The sequence below is a fragment of the Megascapheus bottae genome, chromosome 2 (genome assembly GCF_031878675.1).
Source record: "Megascapheus bottae isolate mThoBot1 chromosome 2, mThoBot2.hap1, whole genome shotgun sequence".
Taxonomy (NCBI): domain Eukaryota; kingdom Metazoa; phylum Chordata; class Mammalia; order Rodentia; family Geomyidae; genus Megascapheus; species Megascapheus bottae.
In genome coordinates, this window is record NC_143510.1 from 88194167 (window position 1) to 88211021 (window position 16855).

Consider the following 16855-nt stretch of genomic DNA (forward strand, 5'->3'; position numbering starts at 1 on the left):
CAGACCGGGGCTCCCACCAAGGCATGTCTGGTCTTGAGAACACGCTTTCACCCTCCCCAGAGCTGTCTGAGATGTCCATGGCCTTAGCCTGCATTTATTAAGTACCAGGGAGGTACCAGAAACGGCCTTGGGGACACACACATAAGCCAAAGCCCCAGCTTTTGCAGGGCTACCGACAGACAGATCAACACATGACATCATGTCAGGTGCAGGTAAATATTAGGAAGGAAAATAAAACAGGGTAATGAGTGAGAAAGTAATGAAAGAAATCTTAGCTTTTATAAGCACTTTGCAGACTTATTAGGAGAAAGATAGAAAGAGGGAGCAAGGAACCCTCAGCCAAGCCTCATCCCATTTCCAGGTCTAGAAGTCATGGCCTTCAGGGAAATCTGAGCAGAGAAGGTCTCTTTGGTCAGGTCACTGGAGGCCATCTTGGAGAAGAATATCTGGGTATCAGGAGGCATGGCCACAGCTCCTGGCAGTTAGAGCTTGGTGGATTTAGGGGCAGAGCGTGGCTGGAGACTACCAGCCATCCTTTTGAGCTGAATTGGAGAGAAGAGAGGATGGAGACACCCAGGGAGCTTGGAGAATCCCTGGGTGCTGAGTCTATAGCCCAGGGCCCGGCCGCACACATTGCTCACTACGAGCTCTGGGAGCTCCACTTTCAGGATTATGGTTTCCTCTGGGAGGAGGACATGACTCTCCACCCCTAGACCACTCCTTCCTTCTTTTCTTCTTCTCCTCCCAAGGAGCTTCCCGTTCTGGGTTTCTTGGATGTCTGGTATTGCTAATGCTGGTGAAGGATCGGAAAAGAGAGTTGCCCGGGTCCAGAGCCTACCTGATTTCCCAGCGTCATTCTCCCACCCCTACCCTGCCACCTTGTACCCTTGCCCAGCCTCTGCCCTTCATGGGCATCTTGATCAGTGGTGTCCAGGCCAGTGGAGGTTGGGCTAGCAAGAGCTAATGAGTAGCACTGGCCCCCTCCTTCCTCCCAGAGATGACATTTATTCATTTATTTATTGCCCATCCTGAACTTGAGCTCAGGGCCTAAACACTGTCCTTGGGCTTTCTCAAGGCTAGAGCTCTATCGCCTGAGCCACAGTACCACTTCCAGCTTTTTCTTTTTTTGTCAGTCAAGGGGCTTAGATTCTGGGCCTGGGCGTTGTCCTTGAACTCTTCAGCTCAAGGGGACCACCCTACTCCTTGAGCCACTTCTGGTTTTCTAGTGGTTGATTGGAGATAAGAGTCTCATGTCCTGGGTTGGCTTTGAACCGAAATGCTCAGATCTCAGCCTCCTGAATAGCTAGGATTACAGGTGTGAGCCACCACACCCGGCTTTTTCTGTGTATGTGGTACTGAGGAATGGGTCTTTGTGTATGCTAGGCAAGCACTCTACCATAGTCCACACTCCTGTCCCCCAGGGGTGACTTTTGACTGAAAAAGGCAGACTGGTCCTGAGGGTGGATGGGTTTGTGGTTCTGCACCAGAAACCCCTGAGATCCCAAGCAAAGCTATCTGAGCTGCCTGGATTTCTGTCGATGGGAGAGGGATAATGCAAGCCACCTCCGAAGATTGTTTTGAGAATTAAATGAGGAAATCTGGAAAGAACACAGCCTACGGGTGAATTCTGGGTGCACTGTTAGGGTAACCTTATCCCACCTGTTGGTCCCCTGGTTTTCCTGATCTGCAGAACAAGGGAAGGGGGAAAAAATGTCCTGTTAGGCTGTTTGGGTTACCTTAGACCTAGCTAAAGAGGCCTCGAGAGCCACAGGAGAGGCCTGGGCTATCCCAGTGTGCTTCCCTCTCTTACTCATCCCCCTAGTTGGGGCAGACCTGTGTGTGTGTGGGGGGGTGTCTCTTGTTCACCAGCTTCCTCCCTCTCTCTTTCTGTTCATACCTTTTTTAGCTCAGTGTCCATCTTGGAGCCCTTTTACCACCTGTTGCCTGCCCTGGGTATTAGTTCTTTTCCAGAGCTCAGGGTGGAGGTCCACTGTCTGTGTGGTGCACTGGGGACCAATCCTGGCTAGACACATTCCTCCAATACTCCCAGAACCTGTCAGACTCCACAGCCAGCACTCTCTGTTCTGCCCCTTCATGCTCAGGGCTGTGTGCCCTGGGGTTTTCCATCCCTCTATCCACCTGGCTCTTGGGAAGGCAGAACAGATGGCTGTGAAGACAACCAAGTGAATGAATGAATAAGAAGCAAGGGAAGGAGGGAATGAGTGAATGAGTGCATTTGGAAAGTCCTAATGGCCTCTTCCTAGTAGCATTACTCTATCTGACCCCACCAAAGCCAGAAATACCTCTGCTCCTTACCAGGTAGCCATCTTGAACCACACAATAGACAGATCCATCCACCCCCATCACCTGCGGCCCACCTGCATCTTTAGGATGCTTTAAGGGGTTGCCGTGGCAACTGCAAGTTTCCAATTGAAGCGAAAAGTTCCACCACGGTTTGTGATGGAGAATGACAGGGGGAAAGCCAGCAGAAAGGGTTGCCAGGCAACAGGAATTTTTAACTCAAACTTTGTGGGTCTCAGGGTAGGGAGATTATCCTTCCCAAAGGCACCAACCCCCAGCCCCTTTGCCAGGCGGCTCTGCTGAAGTCACACTGTGTGCTCATGGGGAGAGAGGCAGTCTCCACCCAACTCCACCAGCTCATGGTTTATCACCATCTGCCCCCACTCCCCCCACTTGTGTGATTCCTGACGAGCCCTGGGCTGCCTAGCCAAAATGGCTGGCCGCTCCAGGTGAATTGAGCTCCTGCTGAGGCTTCTGGGACCTCATCTTCCTTCACTGAGTCGCTGCTTGGTGCTTTTTTTCCTCCCCACCCCTTAACTCTCTGTCCCCCACAGAAGCCGATGAGGGCTCTTGCAGATGATGTGAACAGCTCTGGGCAGCCCAGCTTCTAGCAGCAACAGTGGGGGTGCAGAGTGGGTAGGAGGAAGGAAGCCCTCTCTTCAAGGAGATGGCAGGAGGGGGAAACTGAGGCTGGCAGGTAAAAGGGGAATGGTGATCTGATCCAAGACCAGACAAGACCATTTACAGGTTGGGACTGGCGGAGCCTATGAGCAGTGCCCTTCTGTGTGTGCCCAGGGTGGTAGGGAGAGGGTGATCAGAGGGTGCTGGGACCATCGCAGCACTCCCTTCCACCCTTTTGTCATTCCTTCCTTGCTTGTCTGACCTTTGTGAGATAACCAGGCACTGAGATGTGGATGCTGACGAGCTGGGCTTGGACTCAGAATGGGGTGGACTTGGCATCCTCCCTTCATGAACTAGTGACGTTGGTTAGTGTGATTTCACTGGGGCTCCCTGGCTAGAACTCCAGGACTGCAGCTAAGCCCTGGAAGCTGCGTCCTGCATGGTCCACCCAGTTAATGATGGGGGGGGGGGAAGCAGACTCCTCTCAGATGCTTTGGTGAGCTCAGGGTGTGCTTGTTTGTTAAAGGTCAAACCTCCCCCGCCAGCCTTCATCCAGGAAGCCAGGGTTCCTTGTTCTTGTGCAACTAGAACATTGTTGAAAGGGCTCTACAACTTGTGGGGTCTGTTCTTTCCCAGCAGCCCCAAAGGGAGTCTAACCCTCAGAGGGAAGGGTGGGTGCTTATGTCCCGGCTGCTGCTGGTGACTTCCCTCCTGTCACCTACCTAAGCGCCTTCCCCAGCCCTCCCTCTCCTCACTTTGCAGACAGGAAATGGAGGCAGGGAGATGGGAAATGTATATGGCGGCCGTGTCCTCTCTGGAGAGGGTTCTCCCCGCACTGCTTCTACTTCCTGCCTCAGCTCCTTCCTGGGCTGTCCAATAGCCCCAACACTTGGCCCTGGCCTGAGTGTCCGGCCAGCCATCCTTACTGCAGACTCACTGCTCCTGACCCCACACCCAGAGCCTGGGTCTCCACTGCCAGCCACCTGAGCTCTCTCATCAGAGCTTTTCTACTTTTTTTTTTTGCCAGTCATGAGACTTGAACTCAGGGCCTGAGCACTGTCCTTGGACTTTTCTCCAGGCTAGAACTCTACCACTTGACCCTCAGCACCACTTCCAGTTTTTTTCTATGTATGTGGTACTGAGGAATTGAACCCGGGTCTTTGTGCATGCTAGGCAAGCACTCGACCACTGGGCCACACTCCTGGCCCAGAGCTTTTCTAAATGGGATTGTAGACAGAGATATGGAGATGGGCAATGAGAGTATCAGAGGAGACCAAAGCCAAGAGAAAGAAACCAGTGCTGGTGGCTCATGCCTGTAACCCTAGGTACTCAAGAGGCTAAGATCTACAGATTGAGGTTCAAAGGCAGCCTGAGCAGAAAAGTTAAGGGACTCTCACATCCAATTAACCAGCAAAAAGCCAGAAGAGGAGGTGTGGAGGTATCAGAGAGTGCACGTACACACACACACACACACACACACACACACACACACACACACACACACACACACACACACACACACACACACACACACACACACACATACACACACACCAAAAGAGCCAGGGGAGAATGATAGTGGGAATCAGAGAGGGAGACAGGGTAGAGATGAGAACAGACAGACAGACAGACGGATGCAGAGACAGAGGACATAGACATGAAAGTGGTAGTCTTGGTAGGGAGGAGGAGTCAGAGGTGGATGGAACAACAGAGATACTCAGAGGGGAGTCAGACCCCTGAGGAAGGAGGCCTCCCTTCCTCAGTCTGCTGCAGTCATGCTCATCCCTTCCCTGTGGCCACAGAAGACACAGTGCACAAAAGATGGAAAAGATGGGGCCCCGGTTCCCAGTGTCAGGGTTTACACCTCATGGATCCAGTGTCTTGCACAAAGCTCACAGCTGCTTTGAGCTGGTCCTAGCCAGTGGCAAGCACACGAGCAGTCCAGCTCTCAGGCCTGTGCTGCGGAACCAGGTGCCGTGCAGCCCTCTGTGGTGATCATCTCCTGCATAGCCTTGGCCTCTCTCCACTAGATGCCAGTAGCATCCCTCGGTTGTGGCGACCAAGACTCCAGACATTGACAGGTGTTCCTCAGAGTCATAACTGGCTCTGGTCACAAGCTACCACACTAACCATGGTTATTACTACCATCACCAGCTATTATTGATTGAATGATTGATGGATGGATGGATTGTGCATCATGGGGTGGGAACTCAATGCCTGGGTACTGTCCCTGAGCTCTTGCTCAAAGCTAGCGTTCTACCGTGTTGTGGCATACCCCTAGAAAAAAAACCACTTCTGGTTTTCTACTGGTCAGTTGAGAGGAGAGTCCTGGATTTTCCTGCCTGGACTGGCTTTGAGCCACGATCCTCAGATCTTGGTCTCCTGCTATGATTACAGACATGACCCACTGGCACCTAGGTAATGCTTAGCTTTTTCTATGTATGTGGTACTGAGGAATTGAACCCGGTCTTGGTGCATGCTAAGCAAGCACTCTACCACTAGGCCAAACTCTCGGCCCTTAGCTTTTTATTGGTAAGATGGAATCTCACAAACTTTTTGCACCAGTTGACCTTGAACTCCATTCTCCTGATCTCTGTTTTCCAAGTAGCTGGGATTATGGGTATGAGCCACTGCATTGGACATCTTCCACTCTTAAGGGACCTTAAGAGGACATGGAACTTGCTGCATAATCTAGATTACTGCTCTGTTCTATCTACTGTCTGTCTATCCCATCCACCTATCCTATCCATCTATGCATCTATCCATCCATCTATCTATCCATCTATCTATCCATCTATCTATCTATCTATCTATCTATCTATCTATCTATCTATCTATCTATCTATCTATCTATCTATCTATCTATCTATCTATCGACCTATCTATCTAGCTATCTATCTAGCTATCTAGCTATCTAGCTATCTATCTATCGACTTATCTATCTATCTACCTATCTACCCATCTGTCTGTCTATCATCTTGTTGAATGGTGGGGAAGAAATCCAGGGCCTCCTGCTAACTAGGCTAATGCTCTACCACAGAGCTCTACTCCCTGCTCCACTCTCTGACAAACAAGTGCAATTCATTTGTAACCTTCCATCCTTTTTGCGGTATAACGCCATATTCACAGGTTCCACGATCTGAACACAGACTCCTCTAAGGAGCCATTATTCTGCCTACTGCCCAGGGAGGGCAGAAGTCATAGTGGACATGGCTGAGAGCTGTGAGCTTCTCAAAAGAAAGGCTGACAGACCGTATTTAGAGATAAAGGTTGGGGAGGGGGTGGGAAATGGAGACATGGACAGCATGGGCACGATGGAACCAGGTGCTTTCCAGTCCTCTGCCTGGAAACCCCGATTTGATTCCTAGAATTAATAGGGAGCCACAGCAGGCTCGTAACAAGGATGGAGCCAAGGAGGCAGGAGGCCTGCCAAGCTGGGATTAGGGGATGGGCAGGGGGACAAAGGGAGGACACCAAGGCCTCATGCTGTCATGGGACCCAGGTTGGAAGTGGGCCTCTACCATTTCCTAGCTGTGTGCCTGGGGAAAGCTCAGCCTCTCTTCCTGGAACTGTGTATAAACAGAGAAGCCTTCCTGGGCAGCTGGTACCATAATCCCCCTGGTCTCAAGCAGCCTCTCTGCTGTCTCCCCAGCCCGGGGCTCACATGGCACTCGGTGTGTCAGACACGTTGACATCTCCACTCTGCCCCCTCCACCCAGCGAGTGACTGAGTGTGGGCGGGGTGCCGGATGCCAGCGAGGGCTGCTCCCTGGAGACACGGTGACAGCACCATGCCCCAGGACCTGACCAACTGCTGCTGCCCTAGCTGTCACTCTACATGGCTGTCAGGAGGACACTGAGTCCCTGTGAGGGACTTACCTGGCTTTAAGCTGCCCCAGCTTCCAGGAGTTGTCATAGCTTCAGGAAGGAGCAGGCACCGGTGTTTGCAGGCAGTGCTCACCTTCTCAAGCTTCCTCAAGTTCACTGTCTCTGCACTGAGCTCCCTTCTGCTCTCAGCCCCCTGGGGTGTAGCAAATAGGATTAAATTAACTACAGCTTCAGGGAAGCTAGGGATTGCCTGGGTAGAGTCCCAAGGAGCCCCCTCCCCCTGCACATGCATCCTCCCCCCCTCCACTCTGCAGAAGACCCAGGAGAGGGATGGGGGTGGGGGGCAGAAATGTGGGCAGTTTGCTCAAGGTCACAGCTAGGACATCTATGCACTCCCCAACTTCTCATGTCCCATATTGTACCACAGAGGACCTCAGCTCGGGTGGGTGATAGAGTCCCTGGGGGTCAAATGTGCAAAGAGAGGAAAGGAACCAGAGACCCCAGAGGACATCTGAAGAACTGGCCACAGCAGGCCACAGGGAGCAGGACTTGCTCTGTTTCTTGGGGTTTCTCTGGGAAGATCGCTGCTGGCTGGCTGCTAGCCTGCTTAGGTCCACCAGAAAATATGGGCCCCTGCTCCTTCTCAGTGCTGATTTCTGTCCAGTCTCCATTCTCCTCCCTCAGCCTCGCTGGTTTAGGTTCTGCAGGGCACTTGCTTCAGGCATGTTAGAACAGACATGGCGGGGAGGGGCACGAGAGCTGCTTTTTCTGAACTTCTGTGATGAGCTGAGAGAAGAGCAAGTCCCAGCTAAAGACCAGACTCAGAAGCTGGCACTGGAGGCTCACACCTGCAATCCTAGCTGCTCAGGATGCTGAGATAGGAGAATTCCAGTTTGAAAGCCAGCCCAGGCCAGAAAGTCTGTGAGACTTTCTCCAATGAACTAGCAAAGAGTCAGAAGAAGAGCTGTGCTTCAAGTGGTAGAGCACCAACCTTGAGTGAAAAAGTTCAGGGGTGGTGCCCAGGCCCTGAGTTTAAACTCCATTGGCACCAGAAAGAAAGAAAATAAGGAAGGAGGGAAGGAAGGAAGGAAGGAAGGAAGGAAGGAAGGAAGGGTGGGTGAGCATGAACCATGCAGAACAGACTTGGTTCAGCAAGGAGCTGGGCTCATCTGACCCCTAGCCTGGAACAGATCTGCTTGAGGTGGAGAAAAGGAGCCTGGTTCATTCTGTAGCATTTTTGTGTGGTAGCTGTCTAACACACTTGCCAGGCGTGGAGGGTCCCTATAGCTGTGGAAGTCACCCTCCTGTCACACTCCTACAGGGTCCTTCCTGGCACCTGACCTTGACCAGGCACCTGGTCAAGTGAGAGCTGCTTTATGGGGGTCTAGACTGCGAACCAGCTGGAGTGTACAAGACATGAGAAGTGGAGGTCCTTCCTTTATCTGGTAAACGGTGCCTCTTTCTTGTGGGAACACAGCCCCATGTTTCATGGATGGGGCCCAAATATTCCCATCCTCCAGCCTGCACAGCCCTGGGGGAGAAGGCTGACAACACCATGTCCCCTGCCCTTAGCCAAGGAACAGCACTAGTGACTATCCAGCCCCACTTGCACCCTCTCTGGGGATGTCTCATTGGCACTCTTGTAGGCTCTGGGTATGGTGTGGGCACAATCCCCTCCCAAGTTGGGGTGAAGCAGCTGGGCCTGAAGCCCACACCTGTTGTTACTGAGACCTTTCCCTCACCTGTGAGTTCTGTGAGTCAGCTGATTATCTTAAACTAGTGTGGGATGATGAAGTGTAGGTTACACCTGCAGGAGTGCTGAGGGAGAGTGGCGGGAGGAGAAAAGGGAGAAGACTGAGAACCCACTTCACCAGGAGATGGAAGGAAGGAAGGCAGAAAGCTTGGGATGTGAAATGTTCCCTATGGCTACCTGTTGCAGTAGCTGTGTTCAGTGGTAGGGCTTTTGGAGGTGACTGGATCATGACGACTCTGACCTCATCAACAGATGAATCCACTCACCAGTTCTTGGCTGGAAGGAGGTGGTGGAAGCTGGAGGAGGTGTGGCCTAGCTGGAGGAAGCAGATCCCTGGGGGTGTGTTCTAGAAGGGTCTATTTATCCCCAACCCCTTTACTCTCTCTGCTTCCTGACCACCATGAAGTGGGAAGCTCCGTCCCATCACATCTCCTCCCATGATGCACTGCCTTGCCATAGGCAAGTGGAGCAAGAGACCATGAACTGAAACCTTTGAAGCCACAAGGCCAAGGAAACCTTTCTTTCTGTGTGGTTTTTTTTTCCTAGAGTGTTTGAAGGGGGGTGTACACAGATGTACTAGCCAGGCCTTCGTGTGTTGAAGGATGGAAGTGCGAGGGGCAGTGTTGTCTGAGGTCTGGGTCCTGGGGTGGCCTTTATGTCACTGAAATGATTGGCTCAAGAAGTCTGGAAGTTGGAGTCATGGTGTGGTGGGTTGATTTCCTCCTTCCATGGTTTCCAGATGGCCGTGTCCTCACCTGGTACTGCTCAGTGTGTGTCTGCGTTCTAATCTCATGGAAGGACACCATTCATACTGGGTTTGGCATGCCTTGAGAGCTACATGGTGACTTAATTTCCTCTTTGAAATCCCTGCCTGCGGCTGAGTTGGGAGCAGCTGAAAGATGTGAAGGGCCATGTGAAGAGGGAGGACTCGGTGTGGACTCACCACACTCTCTAGCCACTCTGCTTTCTCGGAGCGGCGTTGAACCCTACATTTCAGTGGTTCCCAGGAGGGTGTTGTGAAGGCCAGTCTGCCATGAAAGAGATGGTGGATGAGCCAGGCGCCGTTAGCTCACACCTGCAATCCTAGCTACTTAGGAGGCTGAGATCTGAGAGAAATCAAATGAACTCTCAGCTCCAATTAACCAGCAACAAAAGAGGTGGAAGTGGAGGTGTGGCTCCAGCAGGAGAGTAACCAGCAGTGAAAAAAAACCCAACTCTGTGAGGACTTGAGGCTCCCAGAGGGAGCCCCAAAGCTGCCATACCCTCAAAAAGACTTTATCTACAGGCCCAAACCTGTTCATGGAGTGTGCTTTGCCTTAGACAGATGATCGACCCATGTGGGACTCTGCCATTAAGGAGATGGGCTTCACATCTGGCTGGGACAAAGGCATGGGAACTTCTCCCAGCAAACCCACATGCAGCTGTCCAGACAATGTGATGTGAAGGAAAGGCCCATGTTCTCATTGCCACATTCAAAAGTCTATAGATAGTCAGTGTGGGTGAGAATTAACTGCTGGGTGTCAGATAAAGTTACAAAACTACAGTCTCATCTTTCAGGGTAGATGTGGTAGTTCATGCCTGTAATTACAGCACTTGGGGGATAGGCAGAAGGATCATGAATTTGAGGCCAACCAGGCTACTTAGTGAGATACTGTCTCAAAATACAAAACAAGTAACTGCAAAAGACTCATCTCTCGTTGGGTCACTCCTATAATCCTAGCTACTCAGGAGGGTTTTATCTCTAATGAACTACCCACAAACTAAAAGTGGAGCCGCAGCTCAAATGGTAGAGCAACAACTTTCAGTGAAAAAGCAAAGGGATAGTGCCCAGGCCCTGAGTTCAAGCACCCATAGTGGTACAAAACCAAACAAATGGTAAACAACAACAAGATCATCTCTACAGTCATATTCTGAGGCCCTGGGATTAAGATTTCAAAATACAAATTTACATAATTCAGCCCATGTTAGTTGTGGAGCAGCTGGTGCCAGCAACACCTCCATTTTCTGGGGTGCAGGTCACCTGGGGTTCTGGTGCTGTCCTAGAAGAAAGACGTAAAAAAGACTTCACCCAAGGACTTCCTGCCCATCATGGGAGCAGACTGTGTCTCATGAACTCCCACTTGTCTGCCATGAGAAGCATTTTGCCTTTCTCTTGACTAGGTGATGGTATGTGCCTACAAGCAAAACCCACAGGGCCCAGGGTTTCCAGAGAAAAGCCTTCCTTCTTCTCCCACAGCCCTTTTATACACTGGCTGCCTGGTTGCTCTCCCCAGAGATGGGTGTCGTGACAGGGGTTGGGTCTGCTCATGCCCTCTGTCCTCCTCCAGTGTGTGCATCGAGATCAGAGATGCCCAGCTTGGGCTGCAGCGTGCCCCTGGGAATTCAGAAAGGCGCAGAGCCTCCATCAGGAACAGTGCCTGGCTCTCCACAAAGAAACCATCCCACCACAGCTCCATCTGTACCCAGGCCTCTGGGAAGTCCATCCTCAGTGCAGGAAGAGGTGGAGCAAAGGGCGGTGAGGGGGCCACCACGTCCTGGCACCAGTCCTCCACTCGTGTTCCTTTCCCATGATTCCCTCCCCATGGGTGAGGATGGCTCACCCAGCCTGCAGGGAGCAAGTGCCAAGCCTTGGGGTGATGGTGGGGGAGGGCAGGACCAAAACCGGCCCGGGGATGTTAGGAGTCTGAGAGGCGCTAAAGGAGAAGGTGGAGCTCTCTCCCTCAAGCAGGCTTGTTGAGACACCGAGAGGGTATAGGAGCAGGTGGCGGCCCTGTGTGCCTCTGCGTTAAGTCCCCTTTTGAGCATCTGCTTTGCCCCTTCTTGCCCTCTTGCCATTTTTCCTACCCAGTAAATGCAGTCAAAGACTTCGCTTTGAACTGCCCTGTCCAGACTCCTCCCCGTTTTGCCTCTGTCCTCTGCCAGTGCCTCTTTAGTCCTCTTGAACCTGCCTGGAGACCGGCAGCTGACCTCTAATCATAGGGATCACAGCCCCCAACAGGGCCCAAGTTCTATAGCAAGCAAGTGGTCCTCCCTAGCTTGGTCAGCTTGGTCAAGATACTGTTTTTCTACCCATGCTTCATTTACCCATCCGCCTATCCATCTATCTACTTATCCATCCCTCTACCTACCTGTTCACTTAGCACTCACCTTTCCCTTCATTTACCTGTCCTCTTCCTTCTCATCTCTACCCACTGATCAAACCATTCCATCCACCCACCACCTATCTATCCTTCATCCATCTACCCATCTATTCATCCACTCACTTCACTCATCTACCCATAATCTGTGTCTCCATCCATCTACCCATCTAGTGTTCCATTTAACCATTTATCCACCTTTCCTTCATCTACCCACTCATCCATCATCCCATCCATTTATCCATCTATGCATCCATCCATCCATCCATCCATCCATCTATTTAGGTTTCCATTCAACTGTCTAATCATGCCTATATATCATCCACCTACCCACAACCATCAGATTACCCGTCCATCATCCATCCATCCTCACTTGCACTGTGTACCAGGTCCCAAAGGCACAGCCATGAGCAACACAACACATCCACCTGGATGGCAATCATGAAAGAATTGCATTGAACCCAAATGCCCTAAGCCAGCACCTTGCTCTGGTGAAGTAGCCTTTGGAAACCATGCTCCAGGTCAAGGATATGATGGTCTCAGCATGGCAAGTGGTAGAAGAGTGAGCCTGACCATCTTTGAGGAGCTCTTCTGGAGCCAGACTTCAGGGCTGCCTCTGATCCTCTGTTCTCCCTCTTCTTCCAGCTGTGGAGGAAATGGAGTCTTGGGGCTTGAACTCAGGGCCTGAGCATTGCCCTTGGGCTTTCTCAAGGCTAGAGCTCTACTACTTGAACCACAACAATTCTGGCCTTTTGTAGGTATGTAGTACTAAGGAATTGAACCCAGGTCTTTATGCATGCTAGGCAAGCACTCTACCACTAATCCAAACTCCCAGCCCATGTCATTTGCCATGTTGTCTTCATGAAGAATAAATTGGTATCCAGGCACCTTTGGTTTGCCCCTATAATCGTAGCTACTCAGGAGGCCATTCTAAGCTTTATAAACAGTCTGTCATGGGACTCTGAGCAGTGCCGTCTCCTTTTTGGGTGGGAATTCCTCCTGTCCTCAGTGAGCAATGAGTCCTGGGTCTTGTCATTCCTACCATTCTATCTGGCTCTGGTTCTGGTGCTGGGTTAGGTTGTAGAACCTGGGTCTGGGCTTGGCAGAGCCACCCATCCTTTGGGAGCAATCTTTTGAGCACAGGATAATTAATGTGCTTGCAATGTCATAGTTCTCCTGGGCAAGAACTATCTCTGTAGGTGCTGATAGCCTCTTCTATTCCCAGACATGCATTGCGGGTCCTGCATGGTGGCCTGTGGCTAAGAGAGAGGGAACAGTGGCATTGAGCATGTGTGGAGGCCTGGGGAAGTATAGGGCTGCAAGGCCTGGAGGAGTGAGGTGAACCCCTTCTTGCAGCAGTGGGGGGTGGGGAGGAACAGAGCAGGAGGAGAGAGAAGGTGGTAAGGACAGGAGGGTGGGAGAGAGTAAGGATGGGGAGGATGGGAGACACAGGATGACAGTTTTCTCTTTTTCTTTTCTTTTTCTTCCCTTTTTTTGTCAGTCATGGGGCTTGAACTCTGAGCCTGGGCATTGTTCCTGAGCTCTTCAGCTCAAGGCTACCACCCTATCCCTTGAGCCACAGTACCACTTCCGGTTTTCTAGTGGTTAGTTGAAGAGTCTCACAGACTTTAGTGCGCAGGCTGATTTTAAACCACAATCTTCAGATCTCAGCCTTGCTGACTAGCTAGGAATACAGGCGTGTGCCATCGCACCGACATTTTTCTTTTCTTTTTTTTAGCTTGGTTGTGAGACTTGAACTCAGGGCCTGGGCACTATCCCTGAGCTCTTTTGCTCAAGGCTAGTTCTCTGTCACTTTGAACCATGGCTCCACTTTCCATTTTCTGATGGTTAATTGAGAGATCAGAGTCTCACAGACTTTCCTGCTTCGGCTGGCTTTGAACCATGATCCTCAGATCTTAGCTGCTTGAATAGTTAGGATTACAGATGTGAGCCACCAGCACCAAGCTGAAGTTTTTCTTTATTGCTATTGTGAAAATATTTGTTTCTTTCTAATGACTCTCTGCTCCCTTCAAAAATAAGTTATGAATTCTCTGGGCACAGTTAATTAAAAATAGGCCAAGAGTCACTCTCATTATACCAAGATAAAGAGTAGTAATCAGGCAGTATTCATTGGAAGTGAGCCTTGGAGAAACCATGACAAACTCTTATAAATAAATGCTCATTTCTTTCTTTTTATTGTTGTTTTTCTGGAGTTGTTCAAAGGGGCCACCATTTCCTAAGTCAGATGGTGATGGGTGGCAGGGATGCAAGCAGATCCTGCTATGTGTCTCACAGGGGTGTGTACATTGGGGGGGAATGTTTTAAAATTTTGCTATTATTTGGTTTGATTGTTATGGAAATGGTAGAGACTTTCCAGGAAGAGAGAATGGACAGTAAGTTCCATGTAGGTTCTCAATCCCAGGATTGCTGCCTCTCCCCAGTTGCCCAACCCTTTCCCTGTCTGGGTTTCTAGACACCCAAAGACATGGAGACATGGGATGCTGTCCCTCTGTGTCTCCGGAGGCTTTGCGTTCAGGCTGCCACGCATGCTCTGCTGGCTTCCTATGAATACACAGAGTCATCTTGGAGATTGGCTGTGGCTGTCACCGCCCTGGACAACAGACATCCAGGAGACAGCAGGGCTAGGGGACATGGAGGGCTTGGGGCCCCTGCTCTTCCTGGGAGTCTGGAGTTGGAAACAGGAAGGCTACAGCTACTACACTGGGGTCATTTTGCTGTTGGCTTTTCTATTCTCTCTCTCTCTCTCTCTCTCTCTCTCTCTCTCTCTCTCTCTCTCTCTCTCTCTGTCTCTGTCTCTTTCTCTCTCCCCCTCCTTCTTCCTTCTCCTTATCTCTCCCTTCCTTCCCCCTTCTCTCTCTCTCTCTCTCTCTCTCTCTCTCTCTCTCTCTCTCTCTCTCTCTCTCTCTCTCTCTCTCTGTCTCTTTCTCTTTCTCTCTCCCCCTCCTTCTTCCTTCTCCTTATCTCTCCTTCCTTCCCCCTTCTCCCCCCCCCCGCCCTCTCTCTCTCTCTCTCTCTCTCTCTTTCTTTCTTTTTTTCCCCCCAGTCCTGGAACTCAGGGCCTGGGCATTGTCCCTGAGCTTCTTTTGCTCAAGGCTAGCACTCTACCACTTGAGCTACAGAGCCACTTCCAGCTTTTTCTGTCTATGTGGTCCTGAGGAATTGAACCAGGGCTTCATTCAGACTGGGTAAGCACTCTCCCACTAATTTCCAGCTCCCACTGTTGGCTTTTGAAACATGATACCCTAGGCTGTCAGAGCAGGGAGAGAGGCAGGCCTCAGACACTTCTTGCTTGGTCAGACCCCAGTCCCAGGAGGAGAGGAGGGCTCAGGGAGGGGGGAACTTCCACTCAAGACCATTGTGTCAAATCATTCAGAGGACTGGGGAGCCCAGGGACGGAGCTGTGTCCAACCTGGGGTCCAGCCAGTGTTTCTAGTGTTCCTGCTGCATTCTCAGTGCCCTGGATTCCCCTCTCCTGCCCCCACCTTCTGGCCCCGGAGAATGACAAGGGTCCCTGGCACATTGTTTGTAGTTGCCTGTTTCTGGCTACTGGGCACTCTTTTCTACCCTAGGACCTGCCCAATCCCAGGTCTCCAAGTTCCCCAGCCCAGCCACCCTTCACCCAGGCCCTTCACCCTAGGTCTCCTGACTCTAAGCTTCTGGCCTGAGCAGAAGTGTGTCTGCATGTAATGACCCCCTGCTCCCCCACTTCTCCTGTGTTCTTTCTCCTCTTCTTATAAATCCTTCCCTTGTAGATCCTGGCCAAGGAGCTGAATAAACAGGAAAGGAGAGGGGCTAAATCACACAGGCTCTGGGAAGCTTTCCGACTCTGGAGACTGTCACCAAGGAGCCTGGCTAGCCTGCCCAGCAGTCACTGCTGCTCCCCTGGGGGAAGGGGTCTGTCTGTGGGACAGGGGAGCATTCTGGGTCAGGCTGGTGGTCAGGCAAACTGGCATCAACCCTGCCCCCCTCGGAGTGAGGCTATGGAAAGATCTGGGCTGGAAGCTTCACATGAGTTCTGCCGTGTCTCACCCCTACAAACCTCAGTCTCTCTGAGCCTCGGTTTCCTCTCCTGAAAGAGAGAAGGGAACTAGACTCTGAGGAAGGAGCCTCTAGAGGACACACATAGGAAGGACTCTGAAGTCCCACCAGGCCCTGGGGATGAGATGAGCAGCTGGCCACAGTTCCAGACCCTCAGCTCAAGATGCCCTGGCTCCAGTCCACCTCAGGCTGTCCACATGAGTTAGAGTCCGGGGCCAGAGCTGGGAAAGGCAGTCTGGCCTCCAGTGGGAGCAGTAGTTGCTGCTCACATCACCCCTCTAAGTGAAGTGACAGAGGAACAGGGACATGGGGAAATCAGCCATAATTAAGTATGTGGTAAACTGGTTTATGACTGTAATCCTAGCTACTCAGGAGGTTGAGATCTAGGGACTGCAGTTTAAAGCCAGCTTAAGGAAGGAAAGTCTATAAGACTCTTATCTCCAGTTAGCTAGCAAGAAGCCAGAAGTGGAACTGTGGCTCAGAGCACTAGAGTTGAGCACAAAAGCTAAGTGACAGTACCCAGACCCAGACCCTGAGTTCAAGTCCCAGGACTGACCTCTCTTCTGTCTCTCTCACATACACACTCACAGAAAAAAGAAAGAAGGGAAGGAAAAGGAGGAAAGGAAAGAAGGAAGAGAAGGAGGGAGGGAAGGAAGAAGGGAGGACAGAAGAGAAGAGTAAGCATATGGTGGAAGGATAGGAAGAAACAGGAAAGGGTAGGACCAATAAACAAGGTAGGTGGCCCGCGAGGCCTGGCCCCAGGCCGAGCCTGGGAGTGCACTTAGATGCACTGTGATTGTACTTGGTGGTCCCCAGGGATGAGTGTGAGCCCCCAGGTGGGGCTCTGGAGTGAATGTCCCTTAGATGGTGAGCAAAGGTCTTGTCTACCAGCCACAGCCAGAGTGAGTACCAGGTAGGGCCTGGTCTGCAAGCTCAGAGACCTATGAGAGCTGTGCCAGGCTGCTGTGGGCATGTCACTATCCTTCTCTGGCCCAAGAATCCTCAACAGCAAAAGCAGCTGGCTTTTCCTAGGCTACTAGGAGAGGTGGCCTAGGGTCGTGCTTTGTGCTGACCCAGTGGAAACTCAAAAGTGGAAACTGAGGCCTGCCTCCCACATAGCATACCTTTTGGTCAGCTCAGGGAGACTGGCCTGAAGC

General features: G+C 51.5%; 1 protein-coding gene and 1 long non-coding RNA gene across 2 annotated transcripts in view; one reads left to right on the forward strand and one right to left on the reverse strand.

Moving 5' to 3' along the window:
• Positions 1 to 16855, forward strand: part of Rasd2 (RASD family member 2) — a 69552-nt gene that overhangs the window by 717 nt on the left and 51980 nt on the right. The window lies entirely within an intron of this gene.
• Positions 261 to 2397, reverse strand: LOC150067491 (uncharacterized). The gene is made up of 2 exons (XR_016539646.1): positions 2317 to 2397; positions 261 to 542 (listed from the first exon to the last, which is right to left on the reverse strand). It is a non-coding gene; the product is annotated as an uncharacterized LOC150067491 (long non-coding RNA).